Below are 13,728 nucleotides of genomic sequence, written 5' to 3'. Positions count from 1 at the left end.
TTCTTTTCACAATGACCAACTGGAATTGCATCTTCTGTTCTTTCTAAACCATTCATTCATTCATACTGTCCACCAGGATATAATCCCTCATTTCCAGCTGGGAACCACTTGCAGCAATCCCCTGTTATACACACCAGAAATTTAGCACTATGAATGAAAGCAGTGACACATATTAATCAGTATGCCATGTTTTTTCTGGGTATGAAATTTCAGAATATCCGCTAAATTGTAAAGTTTGTTTGTAACTTCATCTACCTCTCCTTTCCTCATAATTATTTACATGGGACCATTGGGATACAGCATGTCATAATATTCTTTCATACTTGCAAACCACAAACTAGAAGAAAGCTGAGCCAGGACTAATGCAAACAGACAGAAACAGATAAGTACATCTGGCTATGAATAAACAGCAAGTTTTTTGCTTCCTCTCCTGGAAACTTTCTTGGACTGCGTTCCACCACAGTTTATTCTTTTAGAGACAAAATGGCCTGCTTCAATAGTTGCATAATATTGTAAAGCATCATCAGATTCAGGCATCACAAAAGACTTAAAAGTCCACGAGCAAAAGTAGATCTATTTTTAGAGCCAATGATCCATCATTTGTACAGATTAATATTAGTTAAAGAAAATAATAAATTAAACATAATCAGCTCTACCTATACAAAAACAACACTAACCGGTGACAAGTTAAAATTGAGCTGGCTGAGTTAAATCCACACTGTGAATGGGCAGGTTGGTCCCCCACACAAGTTGCTTTGCACAGCTGCAATACTGTCCGTGTTGTGGAAGGGACAGTTTGGGGAAATATCTATAACAAATCAAATCACACTGGAAATGCCATTTGCCTGTTGAGCAGAATGGGTAAACTAATATTAGAAACCTCCACTTTAATTTTTCCTGTCTCCATTCCATGGTAAATTGTTATCTATTTATTTTTAACTACAACAAAAGGTTGTACTTTTCCACAGCTATTCCAAATGTAGTCATTCATCCTTTTTTAACAAAGTTACAAGAACATTCACTGTGGAGTCTGAGGGATGGTAAACAGAAATTGATTTCAGATTTAATAGTAATATTTGTCATAGATGAGTTGATATTTTCAATTATTTCTACTGACTCCTCAATCCTAAATCTATGTTCCAGAAAGAGTTCTCAAAGAGATTTTTTTCCAAAAGTAATGATTTTTCTCTAAATTCAGACTGTTACGTTCAAGTTTGTAGAAAAAAAAGTTGTTACAGAAAGCTAAAACAAAACCATATGTTTTCTATTTCTTTTAAGAAAAAGTTCTCTGTTATCAGTTGCACTTTTTAATGCTAAAATTAAATACTATATTGCAGAAAAACAAGGGCTATTTACTGGCTAAATGCTACCAAAAGAGAAGATCTATTTATCACTTACAATTTTCAGTGGCATGTATGTGGTCTTTATTTATTGAGTTTTGTTATTTACAGTCATTCAACAGTTACTTATAGAACTTAATTTTGTAATTTTCTCTGTCTTGTTTCTCAGTTGTATATCTTATCTCTTTCCTAATTGAAAGGACTGAGCTTTCTTACAGAAAGGATTTCCATAGTTTATTTCCAAAGCTTTCGACAGCACTCTAAGTCTGTTCAATTCATCCGCTGTGTAAATAAACCATCATTTTAAACAAAAGATGAAAGTAGTGCTTTTGCAGATATCCTCCCTGTATAACCATTTAAAAGAGAACCAAGAGTTATTTTGCTTTCAGCACATAAGCTTGCAAATAAAATCTTTGAACATGAACTTTGAAGAAGAATACTGATCTGCAACAGGGTCTGTCCACGTGTATCGTCTCTCAGGCACAGGTAACTTTCCTAAATTTGAAAGAGCTTTGTGTAAGATTGGGAGTTTTTTTCATCAGATGGCCTTGAATGTACTGGGCTTACCTGCAGGAAGGGACCAAAGGTAGAAGTTAACCATATTGGATGGTTTTACATTTGTCTTGTAAAAAACTTACTTTCAGCCTCACTATGGCAGTAAATCAGAGACTATTTATACCCAGAGCTTTGAATACTTACTGCCTGGTAACACCAGACAAGACTAAAGAGGAAAAAAAAAAAAAAAAAAAAAGGAGCAGTTCTTAGTTCTTCAAGTTAGTGCCTTTCCCTGTCATGGAAAGTTTTGCAAACAGGTATTGCTTATTACTTTAAGCTACTGGGTTTGAGACTGAAAATCATTGGTTTGAAATTTGGTCTGAAGAATCTTGCCAAAGCTGGTACTGAAGTTTTAACGGCTCAAAAATAATGAAAGGATATGCATAGATTATTGTAAATAAATAACATGGTATGTCAGGAAGAATGAAGGAGAGTGATGAAAGGCAATGAAAGACCATGATTTAAAGAGTCACATTGCAGAGCAGCACAAACACAGTGATGTTCTCCTGTTAAGATCTCTTTTTACAAAGTTGTGGGCTTTTATTGTTTTGCTGAAAATGTTTTGAGAAGGTACTTTTCAGGAATTTAAAATAATGAAGAAAAACTACATTTCCCTATTTGTACTCTCATTGAAGTTTTAATTCTTTAAGGTAAACTCAGTCTGATGAGATATTTTTCTAAAGAATTTATTCCATTAAGGGGGAAAGAGGTAAATGTCCCAAAAATTGTTTAGCACAGGCATTCAAGCTCTGCCATTGGAAAGGGTAAACAGCAAGTTACACAGATCTTGAATGTCAAGTCATTTTATTCGTTATATTTCATTGTAGTTAGGCTTGGGTGAACTTCAGAAAATTGAAGTGTGTGCATACATGTGTCCTTCCATTTATGGAAGGTGTAATAACTCTGGAAGAGCTGACATATTATGACAGAGAATAAATACAAAACTGTATAAACAGATTTCATTGCAATTGGTAGTCCTTAGACAAAACTTTCTTCTATCCACATACTGCCAAACTCAGTAAAGACAGGATTTAACAAAGCTCAATGTAAAGTCCAAAACAGGGACCTAATTCCATTTTAATGGATATTATATAAACCCAGTATACAAGAATTTCATTGCTAATCTGGGAGTAGAAAGATCAAGATCTGGAGTCCTTACACGAGTGTAAAATACAAGCATTTAGTTCAGCTTTCTGCAGATCAAAGAATGTGATACTTTGTGATTATTATTTTAAATGCTTTTAATTAATCTCAGAACAAGCTGCAGCTAAAGGTCATGATTTAAGTGCTTTAGACTGCAGAGATGCAGCTCCAAGGAAAAGTGTGTTTTTGTGTTGCTAGGGGAACCCTTCATGTGTGATGGCAGCAGAAACTCTCTGAAAAACAAGAAAAGAAGGGTAAGTAGGTATTGTTTAATAAAAAACATGAAAAGATTAAATCAAGGTCCAGAAAATCATTACACATAAAAAAGAGGGACAGACAGAACATTTTTTAAAGCATTTTAAGAGAGTTTTTAAATATTTAATATTAATAGTTTTAAAATATTTATTTGTTAAAACTATATTTAATTATTTCAAAGGAAGAGCTTAGACTAGAACTGTTGCCAGAGATTGCTTAATGAAATAGATTAATGGTGCCCTGAAAGGACCTCAGAAGGCTGGTGCTGTGTGCATGAAACCAGTGGAAGGATGCAGACTGTAGAATTTCCATGACATTTTCTTAAAATCCAGTAATCTGTGAAACTTTCCTTGCTTCAGAATTTATCATAAATCAGATCTCAACAAATCTGTCAATTTCTATGCACAGTTGTGCCACATTTTACAGTAATATTCTCCACTTCCAGGGTGCTTTGAAAATCCCTCTGAACTGAGCCTTAAACAAAGATTTTCTCTGTATGATGTGGATTGAAATCACTGCTCTAGATCATCACTAAAAATTATAGGGTCAGGGTCTCAGTTGACTTCTGCCTATTTATATCCACTGAGTATATAACATGGTGCCGTAATATAAGGACATAAAACTATTTGAGAGCGTCCAAAGGAGGGCTACAAAGATGATAAAGGGTCTGGAGGGGAAGGCATGTTAGGAGCGGCCGTGGTCCCTTGGTTTGTTCAGCCCCGAGCAGAGCAGGCTGAGGGGAGGCCTCATGGCGGCCTGCAGCTCCCTCACGAGGGGAGCGGAGGGGCAGGCGCTGAGCTCTGCTCCCTGGGGACAGTGACAGGACCCGAGGGGACGGCATGGAGCTGGGACAGGGGAGGGTCAGGCTGGGTGTTAGGGGAAGGTTCTGCACCCAGAGGGTGGTCGGGCACTGGGACAGGCTCCCCAGGGCAGTGGTCACCGCACTGTGCCTGCCAGAGTTCAAGAAGCATTTGGACAAGGCTCTCAGACATAGGGTTTGATTTTTGGGTGGTCCTGTATGGAGCCAGGAGTTGGATTTGATGGTCCCTGAGGGTCCCTTCCAACTTGGGATATTCTGTGATTCTATGAAAGCTGATCAATAGAAATTAGTATCAAGTAAACAAGTTTTTAAACAGTTTTAGTAGATCTCTGTAAATAATTGAAATTTTGGCCAACTGATCACACTTAGAGACACTTAGTGACACTGAAGTATTAAGTGAATATGGTTAAATTTCATCTGAAGCATAGTTTCAAATTCACAACTATACCTTCTAAATTTAAAAAAAAAAAAAAAAAAAAAACTTTCAAAACTGGTTTAAAACCTTTTAACCAGTCTGTTAGGGCAATCTTTTTCAGGTAAAAACTATTTGAAAAATCAGTCTTGGTCTGTTTAATAATTTCATTGCCCTGCACATATTTTTTTGGTGCACAAGGTACTTATTTGAAAATATTTCTAATCCTCTACTTCTGATTGCTCTAAAGCCCTAGACTGGCACCTTCTACAACGAAAATCTTTGTACAGTGGAGATGATAAATATGGAGGTTCCTCTTCATTGTTCCTCCTACAACTGTCCTGGTGCCTTGCAACTGCATATTGCAATTGGGTGCAATCCAGTACTTTGGTTAGACCAAAGAAAAACCCAGTTCTACTGCTGACAAAAGAAGAAGAAAAAAAGATACGCATATAATCTTCTATGAGTTAAAGAAATCTTATTTCATTCATACATTTTTCAGTGCCTCACACAAGGGTTCTAGCACAGCCATCATAGCCAATGCATGAAGAAATTTTCCTATTCTTTCACTCTTTGGCAGCTCCATTAGGTAGCATGTGAAATTTTTCTTCTTTATCTTGAACAAAGTTATCTAAAACAGAAATCGTTTTCACTTGTCGAAGGGAAAAGAAGGACTAATCAGGTATTATTATCTTCGTGCAGACCTTTTTTATTACAGAATTACTTTCTGACAATTTGTTGTTTAGTAAATAAGTTTACTAAACATATATGGGAATTTGTCTAAATCATATATATTTCTGGGAAATAAGCTACATGGGTAGGTAAGAAATAATGATTTCATACATATTATATAGGACATACATATAGTTAGAAAATGCAAAGAACGTTGATACAGTGGGAAAATTATTTGTAGATAGACTCTTGCTTAAGAATTCCCATACCTATTACAGAAACTATGAATTGTTACATGTGAAGAACAAAAATGTGTGAAATGCCTATAAAAGTATTTGGTAATTTGGATGTTTCTCTGCACTGTGTACTTCACACAAAGCTTAAATGTCAAGGAATCCTACACTGAAGCACTGACAAAATTATGAAAATTATTACATACTTTTTAAGCCCACCAACATCTTAGTTAGATTGTCCATAGAATTCAGGTCAGCAGCCATAAAATACAAAAAATTTATCAATCCTAATTCCACAGTAGTATTTCTATGCACAGGCCTCAGGTCTAGTTGTTGCATTCCCAGATTTTTCTTCCGACAGTGGGATTATTACAGATATTGACAGTAGCATATTAAAAGGCCTAAACTGGAAATGCAGACTAATAAAAAATGGAAAATAATAATGTTGAAAAGACTACTTGTCTTAATACAATAATATTCACTATTTGACCTTTTTCTTCTCACGCTCAAGAAGAATAGAACGTCATAAACAAACTTCCATAGGGACAAACTATATCATAGATAATCTCTTTTGAGAATAGCATGCTTGCAATAATATACATGAATTAACTTACTGTAATTTATGATATGTAGGACTAGGACTTTTTAGTGTATAACCCTGCATTAAATTATGTGGCCCAATGCATCAGACTTTTCATTCTAATAAGTTCAATGTATATTAGACATTTGCAATAAGTGTTTACTTTAAAAGCCTCACAGAAGAGGGGACAAAACAACATTCTTTAGTTTTCATTATTCATGACTTGTTCCAGCTTAAATCATAATTTTCTCTCTGCTTCAGACAATCTGTTTAGTTTCACATTACTTTTCATGCTTCAATAGCATTAATAACAGAACATTGAAAGCTAAGGCATATTTTAGTTGAGCTTACAATAAAGACCAAAGCATAATCCATAACAGTTGCCATTCATGACTGCATTGTTCCAATATTATATTTCTATAATTGCATTAACTTTCACAGTACTACACCAGCATGTAACCAAATAGCACATTGGTGGCTAAGGCCTGGAACAGATGGGCTTCTCATGAGCCAGTCCCCAGCTGTTATGTGCCAGCACTGCGCTGTTGAAACCAATGCAATTGCAATAATATCAGCCAAAGATCTGCTCCACTGGATCATATTCTGATGCATTTGCATCGATATATATACCTCTACCAATAAAATATGCATCACGAATGGCATAAAAACAGGCTGTGAAAACAATTGTACAGTGCCCCAACACAGGTCAGCTGGCCCAATAGCACATCCAAACACACATCTGGTCACACATACTTAGGAGAGGAGGAAAAAAATCTGCAGATGCATATCACATGCACTTCCCCTTGTAAGGGTCCATCTTTACTGGGAGCAATTAGTGAACTGGAGACCTCCTGATGTACAGTTTGCATCCAGCTCATCATACTTTGTACCCACTGATATTCCTACCCTCATTGCATTTTTTAATGCTTTATGAGCCCATTTCTATTTTTGACTTCCACAACATCCAGTGGCGATGACAATAGGAAAAACAGCTCCTTTGTATATATTTTTAGTGAACTACTTGACATTTTCATTAAATCCTCACTAGTTCTCATCGTAAACACTAAATAATAGGTCCCTCAATTCCTCAGCAATCTATTTGCCTTTCTAATCTCCCTTCTATATACCTTCAGAGCACTCTGTGACAGGCACCCTCACTTTTTTTTTCCCTGAGTCCCACTGAATATAATTCACTGTTACACAGGCCTGACTGCTCAGTGCTTTACACCTTCTGTAATCATTACAACATACAGGGCAAATAAAGTACAGACTGGTTGAAAATCAATCCTGATTCAACAGCATTTTATACCCAAATGCACGACATAATATATGTTTAATCATACAGGAACTGACCACAGCTTGATAGAAATCTTCCTGTCTCTAGTAGCATCAACAGAGCAATGTTAATTTATACCAGATGGACATCTGGCCCAGCTTGTGTGAAGAAACTGTTGAGGTAGAAATTTAATATTTAAACTAGTACAAACCTACAGAATTCTGCAATGAAATTAAATTTGAGTACAGGATTAGTTATACTTTGATTATCTATTAAAGAAGGCCTGTTTTTACAGTAAACAGAAAATTGAAAATAATTGGAATCAAAACTTTTGCTGTTTATGTAGTGTCACTTTCATGACACTTACCCTAAATGTATTTATTATTAAAGTGGATGAGTGACATGCCTAAAGAAGGTGAGAAGAGTAACCTGGCACCTTGGGTTGCTCCCCTGTTTTTCTACAAATCTAGACAGGGCCACAGTCACAGCCAGCCAGTCACATGCATGTTTACATAGAGATGAATTTTGATACATTACAATGCCCTTGAGAAGCCATAAGGCCTGAAAATTGGGGAATGTGAGAATAAAATATTCACCCACTAACCAGAACTAGGGGGTTTATGATTCTAGAGTTGTTGAAGATACTTTTGGGACCAAGGGTTGAGCTAAGCCAGTCTTACCAAGAAATAGCTTATGCAGCAGTCTTTTTCCCCCTTCTAACTCCCCCATTTCTTATGATGCTTTTCTTTCCCCCTTTTGCTTTCTTCCTTCTTTATGTCAGGATATGAGAAGGAAGCTGGAGCTTAAATTATAAGACCTGGTTTTAGTATTTATGGCTGTTTTCAGAAAGTGGGAGAGCTGCTGAGGCCAGATGCCTGGCACACGCTTGGTGATTGAAGAGTATGTAGGAGGAAGCTTGCTACCTATTGCCTTGGCTTTCCACAGTAAACTTGGTCTCCCTACTCTCACTGTAGTTTCTCTGTCTTTTCTACTGCTGCATCTAAGTGATCTCTAGTTTTAAAGTCTGGCAAAGACCTGAAAAAAGATAAAAAGCATAACATAACAGTGAGCTGCTTTTATTAATTTTCAACTGGCATTCTAGAGATTTAATTAAATTTCTCCAATTTTGGCCATTGCCAGGAAATGTGACAGAACAGAGAGTGATCACCTGAGTTTCCGCAGTTCTTCCTGGGCACTGACTGGCAGCACAGTAATGCAGTACAGTGCTAGGGGAGGACATGTTGCAGGCAAAGTCCTTCAGAGAGCCAGAGAATACAACAAAGGCTGCACTGTGTCTTCACCCCCATAGTACTGAATGTTGATCATATTCTCCTCATATTATTTGCCTTGGACTAGTCTGACTTGTTTTTTTCAATGCAATGATAATTGGAACATTTAGATCATAGCTCTAAGCAGCATTTCTCCATAGTACGATATCTAAATATCATTGTTTCTATATCCAGCTTACGCGTATTCTGATGAAAAATATGTTGTGGAAGGACAGTATAGGGAAAAGCAAAATGCATTCCTCATCCAGAGGAAAGTAATCATTCTTTTGATATTTCAGTATTAATCTGTCATAGTCTCTTTGTGCGCATTTTATTGCCTGATCAATGGGGAACTCTTGTAGACCTATCAACAGATTTCCTGAAGCTTGAAAATGAGGCAATCATGGACTTTAAGTGTGACAATGTACTAGCAAAATGGTGAGGATTGTAGAACAGTGTAGATACTATATAACAAATTGTTTATCCATTTTACGAAATGCCAGTGTCTGGAATTTTTATAGAGATGATGAAGCACTGAAATACGAGCAGTTTGATAACCTTATTTTTAAGAGTGGGCTTGAATCAAAGATGTTGAAGCACAGATGAGGATTTCTTTCTGTAGTAATATTCACTTGTTACTCTTTACCAGTTGTTTCTATTCTTTCTGGTAAGGCATCTTCTAGTATATAGGTATACATTTCTGCCAGTTTGTCCTTCAAAACCATCTATCAGGCATTCAGCTACTTAACTTCACAATTAACAAAGCTATTTGTGATAGTGAAAAGCGTTCTATGCCCATATTTTATTAAACCATGTTTTTCTCGTGGAGCTTGATCACTTGTATTATTATTAAAGTAAATACCAGAAATTATATGAAGGCATTGTAGAGATCAGGAAAAAATATTGAAAGATCCATGAAAAATGGCTTTCCCTTTGGATAATTTGAACAGTTATTCTGCTGGGGCTATCTCTGTCTGTTTCTTTTTGTAAGACCTCTGGACCAAAGACATCTTCCTGAACTTTGTGGAATCATACTCAGATCAATAAAACTAAGAAAGATTAAGTGACAATACCTGTGCCTGATCAGGATTCGAAGTCCCTTTTGAAACAAATCCAAAACAGTTCACCATAAAGCAAAAAAGCCCACAACTCCATTATGATAATCCTATGTCATATGTTATGGAATGATTCTAAGATTCCCAGTAAGCCAGGTACATACAATACAAAAGAGCTACGTAAGCATGAAATAATGGACCTAGGTCTTACCAGTTGCTAGGACCAGGCAGGAAATCTATGTAAGTTTCACCCATTTTTGTGTGATAAGAGTGATCTTGCAATGATGCACTACACATAGTCCAACTGGCAAAAACCTTACATGTAGATGTTTGTTTTGGTGTAGTAAATTGGCAAGAGGGCCAAAGAACCAACAAGATGGACAAGAAAGCCAAGGGAGAAAAAAAGGAAAGAATAGAAGGAATATGAATTAAGAATATATATATAGATTAAAAAAAAAAAACAAACTATGCATGAATTATAATGTAGAGCTACTCATCTCAAAGAGTTTATTTCTGGCCCTTTACCCATAAGATTTTTCCAACGATAATATGGTATAAGCAGTAATAAGAACTTCATGAATGATGTTGCAGACAAATTATAGAAAAGAGATCAGATCCTTTGAGTTTTGGGGGAAATTTTATGACATAGTACTTGTGTGCTGAATGCTTGTCCTCCTATTCATGTCTCTATGATTTTCTTATGTTTATGTAACTTTATCATTCCATATAACCAAAATTAACATTAGTTTATTTTCTGCCCATCTCACATGTTACACATAAACACAGAATGAATTTTAATGTTTTGTTTAAATCTAATGAACTCAAAACCTATCAGTGTTAAACCAATGAAAAAAAGCGTTAACAAAAATGTCATCAATTATTTACATAGCCTCCAGAGAAACCTTGTGCATGTATGGTGGTAATATTTAAAAAAGAAAACTGTTTCATCTAAAAAATAACAAACAGTTGCTAGAGGTTCTGAGAAAATTATCTTCAAGTTATCTGAATTTAATCCATGAACCAGTGCAGAACTTCAGAATGGAATACAGCAGACTTTGGATAGCAGACCTTGTGCATTATCTAACTGCTTGATTTAGTCACTTATTTCAAAAACATAGGCTCTTTGGTGTAGACAATATTGTGTCCTGTTTTGTTATATTTGTATAAATCACAAGTGTTTAAAGTAAAAAAGACCTAAATATAAATCTGGTATAAAGACTAAGCAGTATTTTGCTATATATTATACATTCAGATAGTAGCTATTCCATAAACACAAAATATGCAATTATCCTGAAAAGAAAATGCAAGGGATCTGTTTTCAATTTTAGGTTCTCTAAATTTATTTCTGGGAACTGTATTACTTTCAGGAACTATGGGTTAAATGGGAGGAAAAACAGGAGCAATGAACTTGATTTGGCAGTTAAACACTGAGTTCACTGATTTCAGGAATAGTTTCTTTTCCACCAGATGAAGACTTTTCCAGTGCGAATAACTCATTGATATAGTAAGGACAATGAAGAACAATGGCTTCTTACAGTGGAAACTCAGAACAGTAATGACTGTTCTGTTTCCACAGAAAATGTTTTAATTTCATGTTTTGAAAGGACAAACCTTTTGAAAGCATATTTCCAAAATACATCTGCAAAATAGCTTACCATTCTCCTTTACTCACTGCTTCCATGAGACTCAGAGCATTATGCTTCATGGTTACTCAACTCTGTGCAGAAACATTTTCCCACAAAAAGACTGGTAAATTTTTTTGCAAAAGCCTAAGCAAAAGCCAATGTGGAAGTACACCTCCAGTATGGATCCCCGACATCTTTGGAAATGACAGAAACAGCAAAATCCAAAACAGATCATTCCTTCTGATCCAGTGTTGCTCTAAATGATTTCAAATTGTACATAAAGTATATGATATTCATGACCACAGATCAGTGCCATTATTACATATTTTTTAAAACCTATGATTAAGTTATCAGCTGCCAAAGCCATGTCTGACTGTGGCTGACACACACTGTCCTAATTTTTTTTTTGGATGACTAATACAGGTGCTTCAACGGCAGTTCTAGTGGGAAGGAAGGTCTGTGAAAAAGCCCCTCTGGCAGATACAGACATAGCTATAGATGCTAATCTGTAGTCACTTTAACACTCAGATGAAGAAATCTGCTAGCTGTGTGCTGTCTTGACAATAGAAAGCAGACTGAGTTTCCATAAAAGTTGAAAAACACCTGAAGAAATATATGTTAGTAGAGAAAAAAGCAGGTCTGTCAGTGCCCTAATGTATGAGGGCCTACCCCGGAGATCTTCAGTTGTGAAGGTTGCTATTTTTAATGAGTATGACAGACAAAAGTCTGTCTATATCATACAGGTAAATTTCTATACCCTCCCCGCCCCCCTCCCCAAAAAAAAAAGTGTCTTCTGCAATTCCTTTTCTTTTCCCTAGAAAGCTTTGAAATTTTATCTGTGCAAGATGGATGAATGAGGACATATTCTTGTCTTTAGAGCTTACAGCATCTCAATTAAAGTGAAGATATTTTTCCAAAAGAATGTGTTATGTATTTAAGAAAAGAAGTTCACTGTGGGATGACAGAGATCAACATTTTCTTTCCTGGAAGAAGCTTTGTTTAGTTTCCATTAAGTAATGAGCTGCTAAAAGATTTGCTGCTATAAGAAACCAAAAAAAGACACCTTAAACACACTAAAGCAAAGCATTGTCCTGTGGGACAGTTGCATAGTACAAGTTGGTGCCAGTAGGCACTCTGTCGCTGATATATGAACTAGAAATAGCTAACACTGAAGATTTGTTCCAGAAACATTCTTGAGAAAATTGTTTTCCTGAAATACATAATCATGCTTATTTTTTTTACATTCCAGTGTTTTTACTGGTTTGGTAGTCTTGACAGGAGGCATGAATCACAAACTTACAAGAAGACAGCATTCTGCATTCCTTTCTGTGGAAAAGTCAGGCCCTAATGATTTTTGCAAGATAGACCAAGGGAATATGCAACATGAACATTGCTTGCTTGACATTCATCTACATAAAAATGAGAAGACAGGATACTTCTGCAGTTAGAGCTACATATAGACAATAACAGATGACAGTGTTGTCCAAACAATGGTTTTTATTCTTTACTTAGTTTGGCCATATCTTGTTTTATAAAACCAATTATTATGGAATACTCTGTGAAGTACAGTACTGGTACACGAGTGAGAATGACGGAACTAAGAGGCAGTAGAGATGGCTGAATTTCATGTTGAGGAATTGTCTCTCAATATACCTTTTTCATTCAAAAATTACTCATTATTTCATTACTCATTATTTATTTCAACAAGATAACTAATGTCAACCCATAACTATCTGTGAAGATAATTTTTCTGAGTGCTGAATATATACAATTTAATATTTGAGCTGTTTGCTCAACTTAGCTTCTTGATATTGTTTCCTCTTCCTGACTGGAAGGCCTTTCATACTAATTTTGTTTGAAACAAACTCTATCTAATCATTAAATAAATTTGATTTTGTAATCAAATTAATCTCAATTTAAAGTCTAGCATTCACTTTATGAAAACATATTGTCACAAGAAGTAAATAAAAATGAGTATAAGCATTTGCCAGAAAAATGGTGAATATTTTTGTAGCGTTTTTCTGCTTTGCTGCTATCATAGAGTTGTCTGTAATACATATCAGCAGTAAAAAAAGTAATAAACAATTGACCAACACATATCCATTTATTTAGAAACAGTTCCATGGTGAAGATTTGAGCCTGTGACTTTGCGTACATTCTCAGTTGTATGAGAGGATATGTTTTTTGTCTAGCCACAGTAGAAGTCCTTATCTTTAGTTTCAACTTGTGAAAGTAAATTTGTCATTATATTAAGCCATAGGTCCCTTATACATGCATCTTTCTCTAAAACCAGAGTTATGTGGTCCTCAGAGCAATGTTATTAGGCTTACAGTTCTGCTGTAAGGCTCTTGGGCTTTAACAGCAACACCAAATACCAAAACTCCATGTGTGCTTATCAAGAACTAAGTACACTTGAGTAAAACTGGAAGACCACGGATTTCAGCTCACTCTAAACACATTGTAGGCAGCTGAAGGCTGACAGAAATAAGTACCA

The 13,728-nt window shown here is 35.7% G+C and overlaps 1 protein-coding gene and 1 long non-coding RNA gene across 5 annotated transcripts in view; one reads left to right on the top strand and one right to left on the bottom strand.

Moving 5' to 3' along the window:
- Nucleotides 1-13,728, top strand: part of PDE5A (phosphodiesterase 5A) — a 136,268-nt gene that overhangs the window by 29,739 nt on the left and 92,801 nt on the right. The window lies entirely within an intron of this gene.
- The window catches only part of LOC136790809 (uncharacterized), a 115,758-nt gene continuing 104,950 nt past the window's right edge, over nucleotides 2,921-13,728 (bottom strand). The window contains exon 5 of the long non-coding RNA XR_010831435.1: nucleotides 2,921-3,271. This is a non-coding gene — a long non-coding RNA (uncharacterized lncRNA). The remainder of the gene's footprint in view (nucleotides 3,272-13,728) is intronic.

Source organism: Anser cygnoides, chromosome 4 (assembly GCF_040182565.1).
Source record: "Anser cygnoides isolate HZ-2024a breed goose chromosome 4, Taihu_goose_T2T_genome, whole genome shotgun sequence".
NCBI classification, from domain to species: domain Eukaryota; kingdom Metazoa; phylum Chordata; class Aves; order Anseriformes; family Anatidae; genus Anser; species Anser cygnoides.
This window is presented reverse-complemented; position numbering and strand designations above follow the sequence as displayed.